Raw genomic sequence first — 21,029 nt, 5'->3', positions numbered from 1 at the left:
CTGTGTGTCCTAATCTCTTCTTCTTTTATACAAGGAGACCAGTCAAATTGAATTAGACTTATCCTAATGACCTCACTGTAACTCAATTATCTTTCTACAGACCTTGTCTCCACATATAGTCACATTCTGAGGTGCTAGAGGATTTCAACATATGAATTTTAGGGAGAAAATAATCCTAAAACAAATGTGAAATGCCTAGAACATGGCACACTTTCAATAAATGCTAGCTCCCCTCTCCTCTGCACTTCCAAGGTTTGGTGTAAAGAAGACACGGAGCATGAGGTACATGGTCTTTGAGTGTTAAAATGGGATGTCCATTGCTATGCATTGGCAGGCCTACAGTTTAAAAACAGGCAAACTAGACTTCACTTTACAGCTCAAAAAGTGTATGTCAAGGTACAAGGAGGAGTTTTTACTTCCAGAGCTCTCAGGTCCCATTGATTTAACTTCTACTCAAAGGCAAGCAAAAAACTAGAATGACAGTGACAGGGATGATGATGTAACAGGGTGGTAACAGCAGCTCACTTTTACTGAGGACAGACACATATGAAGCTCTTCAGATGCATTCTCCCATCTCATCTACACATCTTCTACAAATGAGTAGCTGTGTGTGGTCTTTCAAATAAACTGAAGATTTTTTTTTTTTAAGGAGAACACATGAGGAATTTCTGCATGTAAGAAAGGGTAAAATCAATGTTGATTTCATGAGAAGACTCACCAGCCCAGATGATCGTTGTCACTCTAACTGTAGTTTTTGCTGATATTTAAGGACACATAAATCATATCCGAATTGACTAGAAAATGCTGACATCCACTTTTGGAACCAGAGCATGTTCTGGAGTGCAGAGATTCCTGGATAGATGTCGATTGGCCAGGAGAGCTGGAGATGACCTGCTTTTGAGTCCTTCTCTACTTAGCACACTGCTCTGCATGCCATGAAGACAAAGAAATATCTGCGGAAGAAATGATGCACCACCCCACTGGACTTCCGAGTTGCTCTCTCCCTTCAGGATCAGCATGGCTAACAGCTCTGATGGACTCACTGATCAAACAGCTGTCTGTGCCCCTCTTCTGGACACTCAAGAGACCCCCAAGAACACATTGCTGCAGAAAGAGGGAGGCCACCACTTGGCTCCTTTGTAATTTACTCTCAAGTGCTTTAGGGATTTTGAACAAGAATCTCAGTCATGTGAACGTATCTGTAAAACAGTTGTTGGGAAAGTAGAAAAAGCAAATGTTGACATTTCCAAGGTTTTTATTTAATGGCACTTCTACATCCACCTCCCGACAGAGACAGATGTGGCGGCTGCCACTGACAGTGATGGAAACACACATTTTGAAATGTTGCAAGTCATAGAAACATCTAGGCCATGGTAATGCCTGTTGGATTCTGCTTTTCCTGCTTCTGTCAGAAGAGGCAGGCTGCCTCTTCCTCAATTAGCTCAATGCAACCACCCATCAGAAAGGGTCAAGTGGGCATTGCTTTGGGTAACTCTTCCAGACTTGAACAAAGGCACAGGGGAGACAGATGCATGCAGAGAGCTGCTTTCTGTCAGCTCGCTCTCTGGACATGTTCAGGCCTGCGGGCAGGGCTTTTGAGTTTCTGGCCTGCTGTCAACCCCATTGAGCAGCAGCCTTGGCTGGGTCACACACAACATTTTTTCTGTCTGAAGGATGACCTGGTTAGCAAAGGACAAATAGTAGAGCTCCCAAAAAATAATTAAGTCTTTGGACCCCTTTCTGCAAACACAAATCTGTGTGAGGTTTTCTGGAGCAAATGCTGTAGACTGCATTCCAAAGGCCAAAAGGCAAAACACCACACTGGTCAGTAACCCATGTTCTCTCCATAAATAGCACCATGCCTTTCTGAAGCCATGAGACAGAATATTAGACAGTCCCATTCCTGGTACCAGCCGGATGGAAGCTTTCACTAACAGACGTGAATACGACAAGGATGGACAGAGGACCAATTCAGTCAAAGCCCAGTATGTTAAGCAATTCACTTAACTACTTGGGGCCTCGGTTTCCTCAGCTCCAAAGTTAGGCTAATAACTCTGTTCCAGGAGGTAATCCGTTTGACCGGAACACAGTCACTGAGCACCTACCACATGTGCAGTACCATGTTAATGGCTGTTGGTAAAGACCAAGTGAAATGTAAGGGCCCAGCTGAGCAGCCGCCTCATAAAAGGCTTTCCCCAAATGTTTGTTGACTATGGAAGAAGGGTTGGGAAAGAGGTAGCCCTGGGTTTCCTTCGAAAATGTGGATATTTATTCAGATTCTTGAATTATTTATTAAAAGTATTAAAAATCCCTTTCTTCCACTGGCATAATGATTAAGCATTAGAAGCAGACAACCAAGATCCTGGGAATAGAGAGTAAGACAGGAACAGTGAGCTCTGTTCCAGCTCAGGGGGACCTTGACTGAGCTTTGACATATATGAATAGACTCCCAGGAGAATCCATGGCTTTAGGTCTAGGTCCAAATAGGTAAAGAGTGGAGGGGAAAGATGCCAGGGGTGGGGGGTAATGAAAGGGGCAAATTAATTTGTTACAGTGAAAAGTGTAGGATAATTCCTAGGAACAAACTAACAGACGTGTTTATCCTGTGAGCAGCCTTAGTGATTTCAGTGGTTGGCTGGAAGGAGGGGAAAATTGAGCTAGCATTAATCATGCTCCCAAGTTCAACTCCAGCTTCTCACAAAAGAGACAATAACTGGTAACGCCATCCTGGTCCTCATAACATTCAGGGTCAAGGCCTGGCTGGAATTACCCAACAGGATTTCAGATGAGGCCTGGAAACATGTGCATTAGAGCGTCCTCTGGAATGCATGTGGCATGTAGAAATGGATTTTTCTCAATCTAATTTTAAGAAAAATCTGAACTTCATAAGAGTAACTGGGTGCTTTAGAGAATCCCACCCTTTTTTTTTTTTCCTCAAGAGAAGCATTTTGTGCCCCAAACCAGCCAATGGCACTAACCATACCTATCTCAAGCCCAAGTTTGGATAATAGATCCAAATAGAAATCCTTTTTAACCACCGTGTGTCCTCCAGTTGCCTCTTCTTTGTGGTGTGGGATTTCTTTTGGCATTCTCACGCTCCTCTAAGGGTTACCAGAAGGTTAACAAAGATGACCTCGGGAGTTGAGGAGCTGGTGCTTCCAAACATCCCCTGGGCGGGGACTACTGATGGCAGGTCAAAATCAACGTCACTCTTCAGCTGCCTGGTATGCACCTTACGAAACCAGGCATACCCATGCTAAAATAATGAACTGGCCCGCACTCAGGGAAAATCACAAATGTGTTTCTTCTTCCAGTGATATATGGAGAAGCAAAGGGCGGAGGTTGAGTACGGAGAGAGGAGGAGAGGAGGTGAGGCATAGTGGAGATAGCAGACAGGGGAAGTAAAGGCGCATCAGAGCATCCGATGCAACAAATTTGCGAGGAGACCCTCCAAATGCTGCAATGTTTTCCATGCCAAAGATGCTCAGGATGAGTCCAATTTTAGCCCAGGAGAAGTGAATCATCTATAGGGCAAGAAGTTTAAAGAGAAAAAAAAGTATTATTCCAAGTATGCAGTGCTGTCCACATCCAAAACTTCTAGGTCAACTACAGTGAAGAACTGATGTGGGAAAAAGAAAGCAGCCTGAGCTCTCAGTGCTCTGGGTCGGCTGTCAGCTGTCCTCATCCTCACATCATTGATGTCCCGACCCTGTTGGTGGGCTATGGGAGGAAAGCGCAGGCCTCGTACCTCTTGATGCTTGGCTGGGAGTTTCTGACTTGTACCTTTAATTAAAGGGAATATGACCTTTTTGATGATGATGATGATGATGATGATGATGATGATGATGATGATGATGAAAACATCTCAAAAAAGAATGGGGGCATGCACAGGCTTATATATTATTCCAAGTTCTGTTTAAGTCGAGAGGGTCTGAAACAGTAAAATCATGTTTGCTCATGCAGCTCTGAGTAACTGAAGGGGGAAAGAGCTCAGAAAATAATTGATTAGATGCCAATTCACATAGCTCACTTAGTCTGCTTTTTATTATCAGTATTTCTTTAAAAGGCTAATAGATCCTGTTCTTGACAAGCATGAAGCCAGAAGGTGGGCTCTTATCCAGTGTTTTCATTTTTCAGCCCTCAAGAGGCAATGATTAGATCTTACTATTGAATGCACAAACCACACTCACTGTGTGAACTCTCTGAAAGCACTCCCCACCTAGGGATAAAAAAAAGTAGAGAAGTTTTATTGGAAGGATTGTAAAAGGAAGAGGGAGGAGCGTTCTGGGTCTCTTTGGGCCAACTGATTAGGAATGAGTTGATTTTCTTATGACCACTCTAAATCTACTCTCCTGGGGAGGAGGGAAACCTGAGATGATTGGACTTCAGTGATTTAATTCCAGGTCAAAGAATAGCCAAACCTGGGCTGGAGAGCAAAAGTCAACCAGTGAAAGAGCGTTCGCGAAGTGATCGAAATCCTGTGAATCCTAGGTAATTGTTGTGAGTGGAGTTTCTCTCTTCCACATCTCGTAAACTGTAACTGAACTTAGGACAATATGCCAGTCAACGGATGCTCTCCACAGATTGCATGATCTAAAACTGAGCTACAAGGAGCCAAATATGATTAAAATGTGCTTCCAGTCATAACTTCATGGCAATGCTTCTCAGAGGCATCCTTGGGTCCGGTAAGCACTGGACACATTTTATTCATTACAACACAGTCAATATCAAGTTGCCACACATTGTATCTGTGTCTGCCACGTAACTACCCTCAACATATCCTAAATGTGCAGCGCTCTCTCCTTCCTAATGGGATTGATTAGTGAGTCTCTGGGTGTGCTCTTGGGGGTTAGCTATCCGCTTGCATCACCAATCCAGTGAATGAAAAGAGAAAAGATCTTTTCTCCAAGGAAAAAGACATGCAAGTGAATTGGTGCCTAAATCCTTGCCTCAGAAGCGAAGAAACAGCAGGGCTGTTGGAAATAATGACAGCGTACACTCAACTCTAATTCATACGCAACCACCGAATTTTTATAGGTTCCTATTTGTGATGCTATAACTAAGGAGTTTTTTTTACAGTTTTCAGGTTAAATTCCTATCTTTTGGGGATTATAATTCAGTTATAAAATGCTTCTCTTAGACTGAAAGTTGGCATACAAAGTCTTGGTCAGAATAAAAACATTATTAGAAATTTCCACAAATGTCACTTACATCATCAAAAAGTATTTTGTAAAATAGTAAAACCATATCTTTAGAACATATGCAGATGTGACTTATAGTTACATGTTTCTTATTTCCTTGTTATTTGTTTATGTACAAATATGTTCACCTACCTTTTTAAAAATCAGGTTTTTCATTATACCATTCAGATTACATTGTTAAATAAATTTTAATATCAAAAAAGATTACCTTTCAATATTTACAGATTAGTATTGAGGACATAGCCTCCAGTATAACAATGACAACATTAGATGAGTCCAGATATTAAAAAGACAATACACAAGTCAATCTTATTACTTTAAGGGCACATTCAATGTCGCCTATCAATACCATTGTGCACTGACAGTGAGTCCATCTGTGTTCCCTGGGGGCCATGAGAAGCAGGTGATAACCCTCAACCCCAGGGAAGGTAACAGGTGAGGGGGTAGAGGGCAAACCCGTCTTTTCCATCCCGTTAGGGGTGAGATGATATTCCCCCACAGTATCTCACAAATATATTAGGTTTTTTTTCAAGGGAGGTTAAATATGTTTGAGCCTTGGGAAATTTGTTACTATCACCATAGCACCATCGATATGAGACCCACATACCATTGTACTTCATTAATCTGCTTTGCCTACTGTGCTTTTTCCATGGCTCTTACTACAGAACCGCTCAGCCAGGGGGCGCCTGGGTGGCGCAGTCGGTTAAGCCTGCGACTCTTGGTTGACCCTTGGTTGCGGTTCAGGTCATGATCTCAGGGTCATGGGATAGAGCCCTGCATCGGGTTCCGCGCTCAGTGCGGAGTCTGCTTAAGACTCTCTCTCCCTCTCTCTCTGCCCCTCCCCCCCAAATAAATACATAAATCCTTAAAAAAAAAAAGGAAAGAAAAAGAAATGCTCAGCCAGGTTCTCACCCTTTGCCTCTCCGCAGGTGTACGTATTCGAAGGCTGATAGGCAATTGGGAAAGGTGGCTGTCACACATTCATGTGGAATTTAAAGAGTTGACACCATCATGCCAACTACTAACACTATATTAAAAAGGCGACATTATTTTTTTCCAATTTTTCTAATTTAAGCTCTTTTATTAGATAGGGTTTGTTCACTGCCTCCCTGGTGTCTTTTGTTTTCTCACACTCTTGGCTGACTTACCTTCGCTCTCTGGGCACTTGGGAACACACTCCCAGCTGGGTGGAGAGGCCTCTCAGAGCTGCCAAATTCGGAGCGAGTTTGTCCTCCACAAAAAAGTAATTAAAATGTTCCAATGTAGTTCCTCCGAGAGGGCTAGAAGCTCTCAAGTTCTCTCCTGCTACTTTATCAAAAACTCCTGGGTAGACATTGAACACCAGGAACAGTGCCAAAAATAGAATGGGTTTTTTTAAATTGAAATAATATATTTATTCTTAAGGCCAAATGAAAGTCCACTCTTCTCTTTTTTATTTTTTAAAGATTTTATTTATTCATTTATTTGACAGAGACAGAGAGCGAGAGAGGGAACACAAGCAGGGGGAGTGGGAGAGGGAGAAGCAGGCTTCCCGCGGAGCAGGGAGCCCGATGCGGGGCTCGATCCCAGGACCCCGGGATCATGACCTGAGCCGAAGGCAGACGCTTAACTACTGAGCCATCCAGGCGCCCTCCACTATTCTCTTTTTAGACATTTTTATTGGGTGGTGTATGTGCGTGTGTGTGTGAGAGACAGCCACCCCATAGGAGAGCCAGATTGTGTCCCAATCTAATGGGAAGTCCACGCCGTATGCTATTTGGCAAAAAGGTGCAGCGAGAATCCCTGAGAATTCACCAGTCGCTTCCAATTTTTATCATTTCACAGTTACTTTCAGACGCGGCTTTCTAAGAGCATCTCATTTAAGCCCAGGAGTAAGTTAATACATCAAGAGAAACATTCAAAACCTTGATGCCTTTTGTTTGTAATTTCCTTGTGTGTTTTATGTCCCCCAGAGCAGATAAACAAGGGGTGTTCACTAATTAGAATCAGAAACCTCTCAACCCAAAATGTCTGGAAAATCCTGTGTTCTGTTAGTTCTAATATACATGCATCAGCCATAAGGGATGTCTAATAGTGCAAGACCATAAAATCCCTTCATGTTTTCTGTTTTAGGGAAATTCTGCATGGTTGCTCTAGGGTCATAAAAAATTACTAATGTGTTTTCTCATGGCGCTTGGCCATAACATAAGGCCCTGTGCAATGGTATTGTAAGCAGCCTGTAATCACAAACAAATGTATTCCACCAGCAGATGAGATGTTATATGAGAAAGTGTGAGAGGTTAGAGCTTGAGCCTTGGTGTCAGCTATGAAGCAGGTCCCTCCATAGAGAAAGGCCCCAGAGGCCATGCAAATGAAAATGACAGTGCCTGGGAGATGGGGGTGGGAAGGGGGATGCCAAGAGAGATGAGGTCATCCCAAAGAACATCCAGCTTCCCTCTGAATGGAAAACAAGAAGAGGTTTCAACTCTGATGCTATCTGGACTAAGAAAGGAGGTGGAGTTTACAGGTCAGGTTGAGGGAGATGTGGGAATCCCCATGAGGAGGAGACAGGTGACATCCGTGGGTGTCCCAGGACGGGGGATGGATAGCCAAACCCGGAGCCAGCCGTTCTGGAGCCAGCCTTGTATCAGCAAGGGAAATGGGTTGTCTGTTTCCACCACCACTTATCTGATGTGTTCAGTGGTTAGGTTAGGGCACGAGGAGGCGGACTGTTACCACGAGGGTGAGATTGCTCACCCACTACTACTGGCTTGGAAGGACTTTCAGGGCTGCTTTCATAGACCAAGTATCGTTGGCATCATTCTGATGAGAGGAAACTCATGGAGAAGCTGATGTGTTTTGCATTAGCCTCCAAAAAGGAACTTTGGAGCTGTAAACAGTGACATTTCTCCAGGTGAGCTCCTGTGCTGAGTAGGAGTGTTTTCCAGAATTCTCAGATGCTCCATAGGAGCGATACAATCAGATTACTCGGAAACAGTGGAATGACCCAAAAACAGTGCTGTGCAGTGGAAATGTACATGTTAAAAATCCTGGCTCCACCACTCCCCAGCAAGTTATTTACGCTTTCCTAACTTTGGTTCCCTCTTCTGAAAACAGGGAGAGAAATGGTTGCCTGAAATGGTTGTTGTACAAGTAAATCTCCCACTGAGACGCTGCTCTTATGCCAGCAACTTCCAGGTCTTTTCTCTCTGGCCCAAATTTCTTCTCTAAGTTTCACAACTGTACACTCTATCCCATGTCCCACAGGCTCTTTGAACCAAATGTTCCAAATGGAAAACATCATCTTTCCTTCCCTCTGACCTCACAGATCTCTTTTCTACTCAGCTAAAGATGCCATCATGTGTCACCAGAAAACTTAAAAGTCCCTCGAATTTCTTTCCCTCCTTTCGCCACTCTCTAATCACAGAAACCAGCAAGCTTCAGCTCTTGATTCCAGCTCTTTCGAAGCTCACTAGCTGTATCTCCATCTCTAGTTCGGGTGTCACAATTCCAGTCTCGATCATTGCAAGAGTCTCCTGTCCCTAAGGTTGGCCCATTCTCCACCCTTCATCCAGAGAGACCTTCGGGAAGAGCAAGTCTTCTTTGTTCACTCCCCTCCTTACACAGCTTCTCACTGCCCTCGGGATATTTCTTACCCCAGCTGGCCAAGATCCCGTCCTTTCTTAATACTCTGGTGTCATATTTGGTCTCCATAGTTCTGGCACTGTAAGTTCTCTCTATACTGAACTCTGTTGACTTTTCACTCATCTCTGGGCCTTCAGGGAGGTTGTTTTCTCTGCCTGGAATTGGCTTCCCTCCCCCTGCCTTCCTCCCCCTTTATCTCATTGCCACTCATTCTTCAGGTCAACGTAGGTATCACCTCCCACATGAGCTTCCCTGTGCCCCCAAGGCTGGATATGCACCCTCCTGTGTGCAGCCGCCATACCTTGTAATCTCCTTATCACAGGCACACGACCTTACAATACTAGATTCTCCTGAAACTGTCAGTCTCTACTAGAGAGTAAACTCGTTAAGGACGTTGTATCTTCTTTAAAGGAAGGAAGGGAGAGAGGAAGGGAGTAATATGACATGTTAAGCACCTAGCACAGAATCAGTCACATACCAACAAATGTGAGTCTCCACTCTATATTGATAAAATGCACATCTTTACTTTTCTTAACCAGGCCCCGTAATTACTTTTTCACACTCAGCAAAGTGGTGAAGTCTCTTCACATCTAGGTATGCTGAATTTCTACAGTCAGCCAAGGGTCCCCAAAACCCAGTAGGCTATATCAGTTTCAGAAGCCTCCAGATTGGAGGTTTTGTTTATTCAACAAGGTCTTTATTCTCCTTCACTTTTTTTTTTAATTAACAAACTTTATTTTCTAGAGCAGTTGTGGGTTTACAGAAAAATTGAGTGGAAAGTACAGAATTCTCATATACCTCCTTACTTCTCACTCACACACAATTTTCCCCTATTATTAACATCTTACTTCGATGTGGTACATTTACTACCATTGATGAACCAGTGTTGATACATTTTTATCAACTAAAATCCATAGTTTAGATTAAGAGTTACTCTTTGTATGGTACAAATTTGGGAGTTTTGACAAATGTATAATGACATGTATCCACCATTATGATATCATACAGAATAGTTTCATTGTCCTCAAAGATGCCTCTGTTCCATTTATTCATTGTTCTCTCTTTATCCCTTCTCATCTTCCCAAACCCCTGGCAACCACTGATCTTTTTATTGTCTCTGTAATTTTGCCTTTTCCAGAATGTCATACAGTTGGAATCATACAATATATAGCCATTTCAGATAGGCTTCTTTCACTTGATAGTTAGCAATTAATGTTCCTCCCTGTCTTTTCATGGCTTGATAGGTCATTCCTTTTTATCAATGAATATATATTCCATTATCTGGATGTACTATACTTTGTCCATTCACCTATTGAAGGATATTTGGGGCAATTATGAATAAACATTTCTGTGAACATTTCTCTGTGGACATGAGTTTCAACTTATTTGGGTAAATATCAGGGAGCACAATTGCTGGGTCATCTGGTAGACTAGGTTTAGCTTTGTAAGAAACTGCCAAATTGTCTTCCAAAAGTGCTTGTGCTCTTTTGCATTCTCACCAGCAATGAATGAGAGTTCCTGCTGCTCCACATCCTTGTCAGTATTTGGTGTTGTCAGCGTTTTGGATTTTCGTCGTTCGAGTAGGTGTGTAGTGGGATCTCGTTGTTTTAATTTGCAATTCTCTGAAGATATATGCTGAGCATTTTTTCATATGCTTCTTTTCCATCTGTATATTATCTTTGGTGAGGTATCTGTTCAGGTTTTGGTCCACTTTCTGCTGTTGGTGTTGTTTAAGGTTTATTCTCCAATAAATATTACAGTCCAGCAGAAAGATTCAAACAGCTCCACGTGGTGTTTTGAAATTCATCCCAACTGTAGGCTGAGTGGCCTGTAGATTGGACACACTGCCAGAGTCCAAGAGTTTTAACATGTCCTTAGTGTCAGGATCTAATTCCATGATCTCCGGGATCCAAGGCTGAGATATAAGGAACATAATTCTCTCTCCTTTCTCTCTCCTCCTCCTGCAGCTTGATGGCGATCCCTCTCCCCAGGCCTCTCTGAATCCACTTCATCAGATGTGTGACATCAGCTACTTTCTTGTCACGGAGCTTCTTGTTGGGAATAATGGTGATCTCCTTGCACACACACTTGTTGGTGTGGAAGTTGTCTAGGCACGTGTGGTACTCCTCAGTTATGACCCAGGCTGCTGCCTTCATGGTTTTGTCACGAACACAGCCCAGGTTCGTTTTGGCCTACTTTTTAATTGGGTTGTTTTTTTATCATTGAGTTTTAAGAGTGCTTTCCGTATTTGGGCTACAAGTCCTTTATCTGATATGTGTTTTACAAATATTTTCTCCCAGTCTGTGGCTTGTTTTTTCATTCACACAATCTCCTTCTCTTTTGAATGATAGTTTTGAGGGATGTAGAACCCTGGGTTGATGGATTTTTTGTTTCAACATTTTAGATATTTCACTCTACTCTCTTGTTGCTTACATGGTTTTTGATGAGATGCCCAATGTAATTTGTATCCTTGCTCCCCTATAGGTAAAGTGTTTTGTTTTTCTAGCGTGTTCTTTTTTTTTTTTTTTTTTTTTTTTGAGGCAGAGAGAGAAAGAGCGTGCACAAGCCAGGGCTGCGGAGGGGCAGAAGAAGAGGAAAAGAGAATCTTAAGCGGCTCCAGGCCCAGTGCGGAGCCCAACATGGGGTTCAGTCTCACAACCCTGAGATCATGACCTGAGTGGAAATCAAGAGTCAGACGCTTACCTGACTGAGCCACCCAGGCGCCCCTTTCTCTGGCTTCTTTAAGGATTTTCTCTTGGTCATTGAGTCTCTGAAATTTGAATATGATATGCCAAGGTGTATACCTTTAGATATTTATCCAACTTTGTATTCTCTGGGCTTCCTGTGTCTGTGGTTTGGTGTCTGTTTTTGGCCATTATCCTTTCAAATATTTTCTCTACTCCATACTCCTTTTTTTCTCCTTCAGATATTCCAACAATCCTTATGTTTCATCTTTTGTAATTATCTCACAGTTCTTGGTTGTTCTGTTTACTTCATTTCCATTTGTTTTTCCTCTATGCATCTCAGTTTGGGAAGTTTCTATTGACATTTCTGAAAGCTCACTGACTCTTTCCTCACTCATGTCCAGTCTACTGATGAATCCATTGGAGTTATTCTTCACTTCTATTAACAGTGTTTTTTATATATAGCCTATCTTTTTTATTCTTTCTTACAGTTTTCATCTCTTTGCTTCCATTACCTTCTTGTTTTGCATGTTGACTATTTTCTTTCCATTAGAGCCCTTAACATAATAAACGTAATTATTTTAAATCTCATAATTCTAGTAACTGTCTAATAATTCTAGTAACTGTGTCATATCTAAATCTGTTCTGATGTTTGCTCTCTTTCTTCAGGCTGAGTTTTTTGTTTGCTTGTTTTGCCTTGTACGTTTTTTTGTTGAAGCCTCACACGATATATCAGGTAGTAGTAGGCCTTTAGTGTGAGGTTTTACGTGAATTTAGCTAGGAGTTGGGCTGCGTGCCATATTTGTTGTAGCTGTACGTTCCAGAGACTTCCTCTTACATCCTTGTTTTATCTCCCTTGTTAACTTTTGGCTTTCCTAAGTACTTCAGCTTAGAGAAAGCCTGTGTCTTGCCACTCTTTCAGCTGTAGGCCACTGTTATTATATTGAAGCCCTGGTTGGTGGCAGTGGTGGGGGTAAGTGTGGGGGAGGGGAAGCATTCTATAATCTTATTACTACACCTCAGTCTCTTAGCCGACCTGTGTCCCTGGGCTGTGACCTTCACAGCTGTTTCTAAGCTATCTGCCCTTCCTCCTTAGATGAGACAGGAAGCTTAGAGAGGGGTCTATGAAAATGAAGTGTAGGGCAAAACTGTTATTTGGGGCCTTAGTGTATATCGTCTGCTCCTAAGAGCAGTTTTAGGTCCATAGGTGTTGCGAAGAGTAAGAAGGACAAAGCTTTCGGGAGACCTAACTCTGAAGAAAGGCTGGAGATGCTGGGATTGCCTGAAACAGAATCTGGGGCAAGAGTGCAGTGGCTGGAGTGATAGGTGGTGATGCTAACTGGTTCCTGTTTCCTCAGTGGGCTAAAGGAATAAACAGGAAAGTCTTGGGCTAGAAGACAAAATGCAGGTGAAACTAGTAAGGGAGGCTTAGATAATTCAAGGATTGAGAGAATGAATGAGTCAACTAGACAGAAACCGCAAGTTATAGAAATCATGGTCAGTGAACTAAGCTACATCAAGGTTCTCTAAGGGACCATGTGCAGCAACTGTAACAGAAACTGGTGTGTGTCTGTGACCAGTAGAAACCAGCCCATTAGAATGCATTCAGTGTAGACATCGCAGATCTGTCCTGGCTATTTTGTTGCCTCTGACATTTGACATGCAGAGTGAGAAAGATGTAACTAAGAAGGTTTCCCAATACCAGAACGTACAGATATTTAAATGTTGTGATTTGAAGCATTTCAGAATCCTAAGTTAGCAACTAACATGCCCAACTGACAATTTCAATCCAGGGGTAAACGCATTCCATTCCTCCTGTAATTCATGCCATCTCATTCTTCCCTTTTGATCGACTCAAATTAGGTGATAATAATACTACCAACCAGCCCAGTTTGCTCAAGGTCAAGAATGGGGAAAAAATGGCTCCTGGTTTTTCAAGTAGTTTCTTTTTTACAACGGAAAAGTCCTGCGTTAGTCTCACTGCTTTATAGTTATCTCTGATGTATAGGCCAACTCTAAGATTTATTCACATTTTAGTAAAGAGTTTTCCTCTTTAGAAAGAACAGACTACTCTGTGGTGAAGGAACCACATGAAGGAGGGAGAACAGAGCAAATAAATGGGAAGAGCCAGCTGTTGCCTGATGCAGGAACACACACGTTTATACAAGGACGCAATGTATAAGGAAACTGAAACAAAATAAAGCAAAACCATACAGCTTCTTGTTCTTTGGGATGGTGTAAACAGATAAGTGGTCATGGAGACAATTTCCTCTGAGCCTCATGTTTGAGCTTTACTTGAGATTTGTTTCATCACATGGCTTGGAGTAAAATATGACCATTTGTTCAAAATATTTATTAATATTTTCCTGGCCCATTATGTGTCAAATATTATTCTCACCACCAGACATATAGCAATAAAGAAAACACACGAATAAAAAATCCTTGTATACACGGAGCCTACATTTTGTGGACGAGAGGGAGAACATCAGTAAACAAGTAAAATAAGTAGTATATTGAATGATGATATGTGCTGTGGGAAAAAATTAAACAGGAAAAGGGAAGAGTGTGATGGGATGAGGGATATGGTTACAATCTTAAGTTGGTTGGGGAAGCCTTCTCTGATTAGGTGATATTTAAGCAAAGACCTGAGGGCCGTGTGGGAGTGAGCCATGTGGCTCCGTGGAGGGAGACAAACAGTTAGTATAAAATTCCCAAGTACGGAGCATTCCTGGAATGTCGGAGAAACAGAAAGGAGGCATGTGGCTAGAGAGGTGTTAGACCTGGAAGAGTAGAAGGAGATGAAATCAGAAAAGTTTTAGGTGCCAGGTCATGGAAGGACTGGTAAGTCATTGTAAGGACTGTTTTTCACTCTCAATGACATGGGGGCTATTGGAGAATTTTGAGCAAAGAGGTGACATGAGATGACATATTTTAAAGGCTCACTCTGCTGTGTTATGGGTAGACTTTAGAGGTACAAGGGAAGGAGCAGAGAGAAAGCTACTGGTAGCTTCCAGAAAGGAGTCATGGCTAAGGGGAGTGGGGGGGAGTAGTGGAGGTGGTGAAAGGGTTCACATTCTGGATACATTTCAAAGACAGACCCGACAGAATTTCCTGACAAATAGGATTTGGAATGTGACAGGAAAGAGGAGTCAATGATGACTCCCAAGTTTTTAGTATAAGCAACTGGAAGGAAAGGGTTGCATTTCTTGAGGTGGGAAAACAGGATCACAACAGGTGTGGAGGAATGATCATGAGCTTGGTTTGGCCTCCAGATGTTAGGGTGTTGGGAAGTTGAAGAAGAACCAGCAGGGGACAATGGAAAGGAACAACCAGGGAGGTAGCAGGAAAATGGAGAGAATGTGGTGCCCCAAAATGATCAAGTAAAGAAAGTGTTTCAAGGAGGAGGGATTGATCAACTGTGTCACCTGTTCAGATAATTCAAGTAAAATGAGGACAGAGAACAGACCTGTGGATTTAGCCATGGAGAATATGGGCAACTCCGGCAATCCCAGTGCCCATGATCATGTAGGATAATACTTTAAGCAAGAAAAGAAAAATAAGCTGCATATAATTCAGGTTGAGGAATGAGGAAATGAGGTCATTGTCAAAAGGTTGAAGTCTATTTGGCAAGTTATCTGTACAATAAAGGTGTGACTTTTGTCCTATCTCATCTCCATGCTCAACTACTGCTCATTAATTATGGTTCAAGTATGCTAGTGAGTTCAGGGAAGGGGTCCATGCCCTCATCATGTAACCTTGAGCCTGTGCCCAAAATGACTTAGATTTTCTCATGATGAAAACAAACATAATGGTCACCACTAAACTAAAATATCAAAGTCTGGGAATTGCTGGCCTGAGGGAACAATGCTGGCATTGGATTTTCTGAAAAGGAAAGCCACATTCTACAACTACCTTGAAGTCTGTAGAAATGGAACAATTAAAAAATACAGAAAAAGAAAAACTGCCAACCCAAATCCCTTTGGGTGGATTAGATGGCTCCTGCATAACTATGTCGTGATAAGAATGGACATTCCTCACTACCATAATAACCTGTTGCCATTTGGAATTCAGGAAGTGCTGTAGAGTGAGTGAATAAATGAAATGAATCAATGAATAGGATTCATTAGTTACGGTTCAGTGGCTCTCCCTGACTCATCTAACCACATGTTAATCATTCTTTCTTGTTTCTTTGGCCCTACCAGACTTGTCTCTATATTCCTTGAAGACTTTATCAAGACTTTCTATTCTTTGTCACAGTTCAGTATTCGACCAACTACTTAATGTATTTGTCAGGATTCCCCAGAGAAACAAAAGAAGAGGATATATGTTATAAGAGGAGATTATTATAGGAATTGGCTCACATGATTATGGAGGCTGAGAAGATACATGATCTGCCCTCTACAAGCTGGAGAACCAGAAGCTGGTGATATAATTCAGACAGAGTCAGAAGGCATAAGAACCAGGAGCACCAACGTCTGAGGTCAGGAGAAAATGGATGTGTCAGCTCAAGCAGAGAGAATTTTCTGTTCCTCTGCCTTTTTGTTCTATTCAAGACCTCAGCTGATTAGGTGATGCCCACCCTCACTGATGAGGGCAATCTTCTTTATTCAGATGTGGATTCAAATATCAATCTTTAGGTACATCCTTGTAGACACATCCAGAAATAATGTTTCACCATCTATCTGGGCATTCTTCAGTCCAGTCAAGGTGAAACATGAAATTAACCATCATAATATATACTAATTGACAGAGTAAAAAAAAATGTTAAAGAAATTGAACTAATCCAAGTCAAGAAACTAAATTTAATTTAAAATCCTCAAGACAAAGAGACAAAAGAAACAATCCAAATAAGCCCTACTAAATTCAAATTATTATGGTGTGTAGATTTAAATAAACTGGAGCCATATTTGTCATACCTTCCTCCGATGTTTTGGTATTTAAGACTCTCATCAGAAGGTTTCCACCATTAATCGCAAACTATTATTTGCTGTTGCCGGTCACTGGTAAAGGACTGCAGCGCTACAACGTCATCCTTCCAGAACCCTGTGTAACTGTGTAACTGTTTGGTGTGTAGCCCTGTGTAACTGGTGTGATGTTTTCTGCCAGGGATGCTGGCTGTTTTCTTGGTTGCACAAACTTTGGGGTATCCCAATGAGATCATGTGATTTGATTTGAGTCCCCCCCCCCCACACACAAACACACACACCCCCTGACTCCTTATGTACCAGTCCAGGGGATCTTAGCTAGCATTCTTGCTTGTTTACCCCCAAATAAGTTTACATCGTTGCTTAGGTCAGTAACAAAAAACAAACAGTTGAGAATGTTGAATGTTGAGAGGTTTGATGGTGGTCCACCCTGCTCAAAGATTGTTCAGCTCATATTACCTATTCACATTGAAGATACGGGTTATTGTAACTGTGATCTTCAGCAGTGGCATGGATAACAGGAAGGTGACTTTGGAAAAGCAAAATGTTAAACTCTAACCTAAGACCTAATTTGTGATCTTCCCTCCTTGCTGACTTAGTAAAGCAAACATTGTGAGCTTTAAGACAATAGAGATATGTATTCGGAAATAGAGTTGCTCTTTTTGGTTCTTACCTCTGCTATGCTATTGGTAACATGATACTTGAGATTGTAGCAGAGCTTCCAAAATAAACTTGATCTTTAGAGTTTTATAACAATGATGGGTGAACCTCACAAAGTTCAGAGATTCTGTCCAAATGGAGAATTAATGTTCTTGTGCCAATTTTCTTTACCTCCGAGTTATTGAGCTGAAGTTTTCGCAACAATGGCAATTTCGTGACTGTTTCATGCCACCGATAGGGCATTACACAAAAAGAACACATGTCCTCAACAGCCATTCATCCATCCAATAACAATCCATTATAGTTTCTAGTGTTCTGCCAAAGCCTGGATTAAAACATTGAACATAAGGAATATGGTGCTCAGATTTGCAAAGTGGGAAATGAGAGCCCACTCTTCATAGACTTGTACCTTGACACACCCACTCCTCTCTTGTCCCCCTGTCTTTGATGGAGGCCCTTCTCTAGAAACACTTACTCTTAGGTTGTTAGCTATGCTCAACAATGAGAAAGGCAGATTTCCCAGCCAGGGCTTGTCAAGAAATGAGGAGGGTTTTCCTATTCTTATACTTTGCAATTATAAAAAAGAAAAAAGAAATAAAAACAAAGCAAAACAGTTGTCACTGAAAGATGTTTTCATAACCATGGAATCAAATCCTAAAATAAAATTCAAAAAGCCAAGCCAGTATTCTTCTAGATACGGAGATACAGTATTGGGATCTCAGAGCCATGACAATAGTGACTTAGGTTGTAGGACAGGACAGTTAGTCATTGGCAATCCTGCTCACGGAGGTGACATGTCCGTGAGGAGGTTGCGGGAATACCTGCCACCACACAGCTCTGAGGTTGAGTCTTTACCACCACAAAGACAGCAAACGACAGAGCTGGAGCTTGGATATGATTTCCAGCTTCTAAGTCTGTATCATTCGTCTGCCTCTGGGGTGAAATCTTGAGTTACATAGACACTTTCCTTTAATTTGACGAAATATTTTGAAAATTGATTTTGAGTTATAAAAGCATTATTTGTGCCTAGGTTAAATCCTGACATTGTTGCATATCGGTAGGAATTAATGTACTCTCTTTAGTTTCCAGAGCTATAAAAGGTGGCTAATAACACCAGCCTCTTAGAGTCGTGAGAATTAAATAGAATAATGCACGCAAAGCAGAGAGCCTAATAAGTGCTCAATAGACTATAGCTGTAATTATTGATGATAAAAAATAAAAATGTCTGTTGTAGACAATGCATCCAAGTATAAAGCAGAAAATAACAATTATCCATAAATCTATCATACTGCTATAATCACTGAACCATTATGACATATTTGGTTTTCTAGATAATGGCACATAATACATTTCATTGTTATGAAAATTTCCAAATATATATAAAAGTTAAAAGGTAAATACAATGAACATCTATATATCTTTGATCTAGAGACAATAATTATAAACACTTTGCCATATTTGCCTTACCTTTCTAAACATGGGCTATGTGTATATTTTCATATGTACATATTCATTTTTGCAGACATATTTTAAAGTAAATTGCATTCTCATGGCATCTCAACCCTAAATATTTCAATATACATCTCCTATAAATAAAGACATTCTCACATGTAATCGTATCATTATCACAACAGAATATTCATGATATTCCTTAATGCCATTTAATATCCTGTTCATAGTCACATTTTCTTAACTGTCCACAAAATTACTTTTTCCTGTTTTTTTTCTCCCCAAATCAACTCATGCATTGTGTTTGATTATGTCTCCTCTGTTCTAAAACAATCTTCTCACCAACTTTAAATTACTCTAAGCATCTATTTAATGATGTATATACCTTCTAGTGCCAGCTTGGCCATCCCCAATCCTTTAGCTTATAGACACACAAGTGGTTCCCCCTTTTTTTTTCCTATTATAAACCACGCTAAGATGAACATTTGGTTCACTAACTTTTTCTTCTTTTCTGATGACTTCCAAATATTTATTTTTCCTAAAAGACATAAAAATATTTAAGACTCTCCTTACATATTAGCAGATCACTTTCCAGAAGGTTTGATCTACTGCTATCCCTTAAAGTATTTGAGTACAGCAGCAGGCTGGGGTTCTCAACCTCTAGGTCCTGACTTGAACATCACCCCTCCAGGGGACATTTCATGGTCATCCACACTGCGTGAGCTTCTGTCTTGTTCCCATAGTTCATCCTTCCTGGGATTACTTCATTATCTGGCTCCTCCCGTAGGGGAACAAGGAATCTCCCCTTAAAAAGGTCATAATTTTTCTCTGAAACTGGAAGCTCAGTGAAACTGATGGATTGCTTTTTGTATTGTGCTGATTTTCATAAACTTTCAACATAAAACTTCTGGCTCTTTAATTTTTGCCAACACGATACACATTAAGATTAAACATTACCATATGTTCATTCAATATTGTCTGTACTTTGAAACCAATGAAAACTCACCCATAAGGGAATCCTTTGAAAATTCTTATTTTAAAATAAAATAGCCTAAATAACCAATATTAGGTGAGTGGGTAAGTGTGGCAAATCTGTATGATAGTACAGTCTGTAATCATTAGCAATAGTGCTCATAAAAAACTTGTATAACACGGGGGGGATACTTATTAAATGGTGTGGATACAATAATTGTTAGAAATTCAGAATAATAAATATAGGACAAAGAGACTAGTAAGATCTAGTTAATGCTGCAACCATGGGTGATCAAAATTACTTTTATTAAGTGTTTTATTTCTTTCTATCCAAAGCATAACAATGAAAGAAAGAACTTTGGAAAAACATTTTTTAAGCATCCATGGTTCCTTTTTACCAAACTATCAAATCGGAAAGGAGTTTTCACTCATGGTAATTTCTTTTTTTTTTTTTTAATATTTTATTTATTTATTTGACAGACAGAGAGACAACGAGAGAGGGAACACAAGCAAGGGGAGTGGGAGAGGGAGAAGCAGGCTTCCCACTCAGCAGGAAGCCTGATGTGGGGCTCGATCCCAGGACTCTGGGATCATGACCTGAGCCGAAGGCAGACGCTTAACGACTGAGCCACCCAGGTGCCCCACTCATGGTAATTTCTAACCTTTCCAATCTGATTTTTGTAGCACGAACTTAATGATAATAGTACTTCAATCTATAAAGAATCTGGCAAAAATAAAACAAGCAGACAACCAACCAGCAAATAAATCTGTGATTTTTTCCATTTCCTTCTGAAGATTTTTAGCCATGTTTTATTCCAGAAGCATTTATAATTATTCTAATTTTTCATTTATAGACCCCTCGATAAAACGTATCCATATCTCTATTTAATCTGATGAAATGCCCATCAGTATGCAAATAACATAGCAAATGCAGGTTATTTCACTGTCTTCATCTTGAGCAGCAATTAAAGAGCATTTACTAAGCATTTCGAACCCAGCATTATACTTGGTGTTATATAAAGCAGTTTGCACCATAGACTTGGCCTGAGCTCTAGAACCTTATAGCTAATGACCTGTGATCAACAGACTCATCTTTCGTCGAACCACATGACAAACCTCCTGGACTCAAAGCCAAAGGAATTTACAGCTTTCCAGGGGAACATGATATTTGCTTTGACAGTTTCACATAGCTTTATCTTGAAGCCAGACAAAGAGCTAAAGTTTCATCTTTACTCGCCTTTCCTGGGATCAAGCCCTTTGATGGAAGAAGATCATTGGGAATCTATCCCTAGGCCTGGAGGTGTTAGAGGCAGAAACCAGACATACAAATCCTGCTCTCTTTGGGCCTCTAGGAAAATACCTAGCCTTCACTGCCCTGATCTACCAGTCTCATGTTGTCCATCCAGTTCCAATGTTAGCACAAGTGCTGACTCCCAGCACTGTGTGTGTCTGGGAGGTGGGAGAGAGGAGGGGAGGGAAGGGCAAGAGGTGTGGAGAAGAGCCAGCTAGCGACG

The 21,029-nt window shown here is 41.2% G+C and overlaps 1 long non-coding RNA gene and 1 pseudogene across 6 annotated transcripts in view; both read right to left on the bottom strand.

Moving 5' to 3' along the window:
* Positions 1 to 21,029, bottom strand: part of LOC135362508 (uncharacterized) — a 287,473-nt gene that overhangs the window by 60,912 nt on the left and 205,532 nt on the right. The window lies entirely within an intron of this gene.
* On the bottom strand, positions 9,231 to 17,337 carry LOC123853263 (small ribosomal subunit protein eS17-like; annotated as a pseudogene).

The sequence above is a fragment of the Mirounga angustirostris genome, unplaced genomic scaffold, assembly GCF_029215605.1.
Source record: "Mirounga angustirostris isolate CCGP_5_RB_7025 unplaced genomic scaffold, mMirAng1.0.hap1 SCAF_14, whole genome shotgun sequence".
In the NCBI taxonomy this organism is placed as follows: domain Eukaryota; kingdom Metazoa; phylum Chordata; class Mammalia; order Carnivora; family Phocidae; genus Mirounga; species Mirounga angustirostris.
This window is presented reverse-complemented; position numbering and strand designations above follow the sequence as displayed.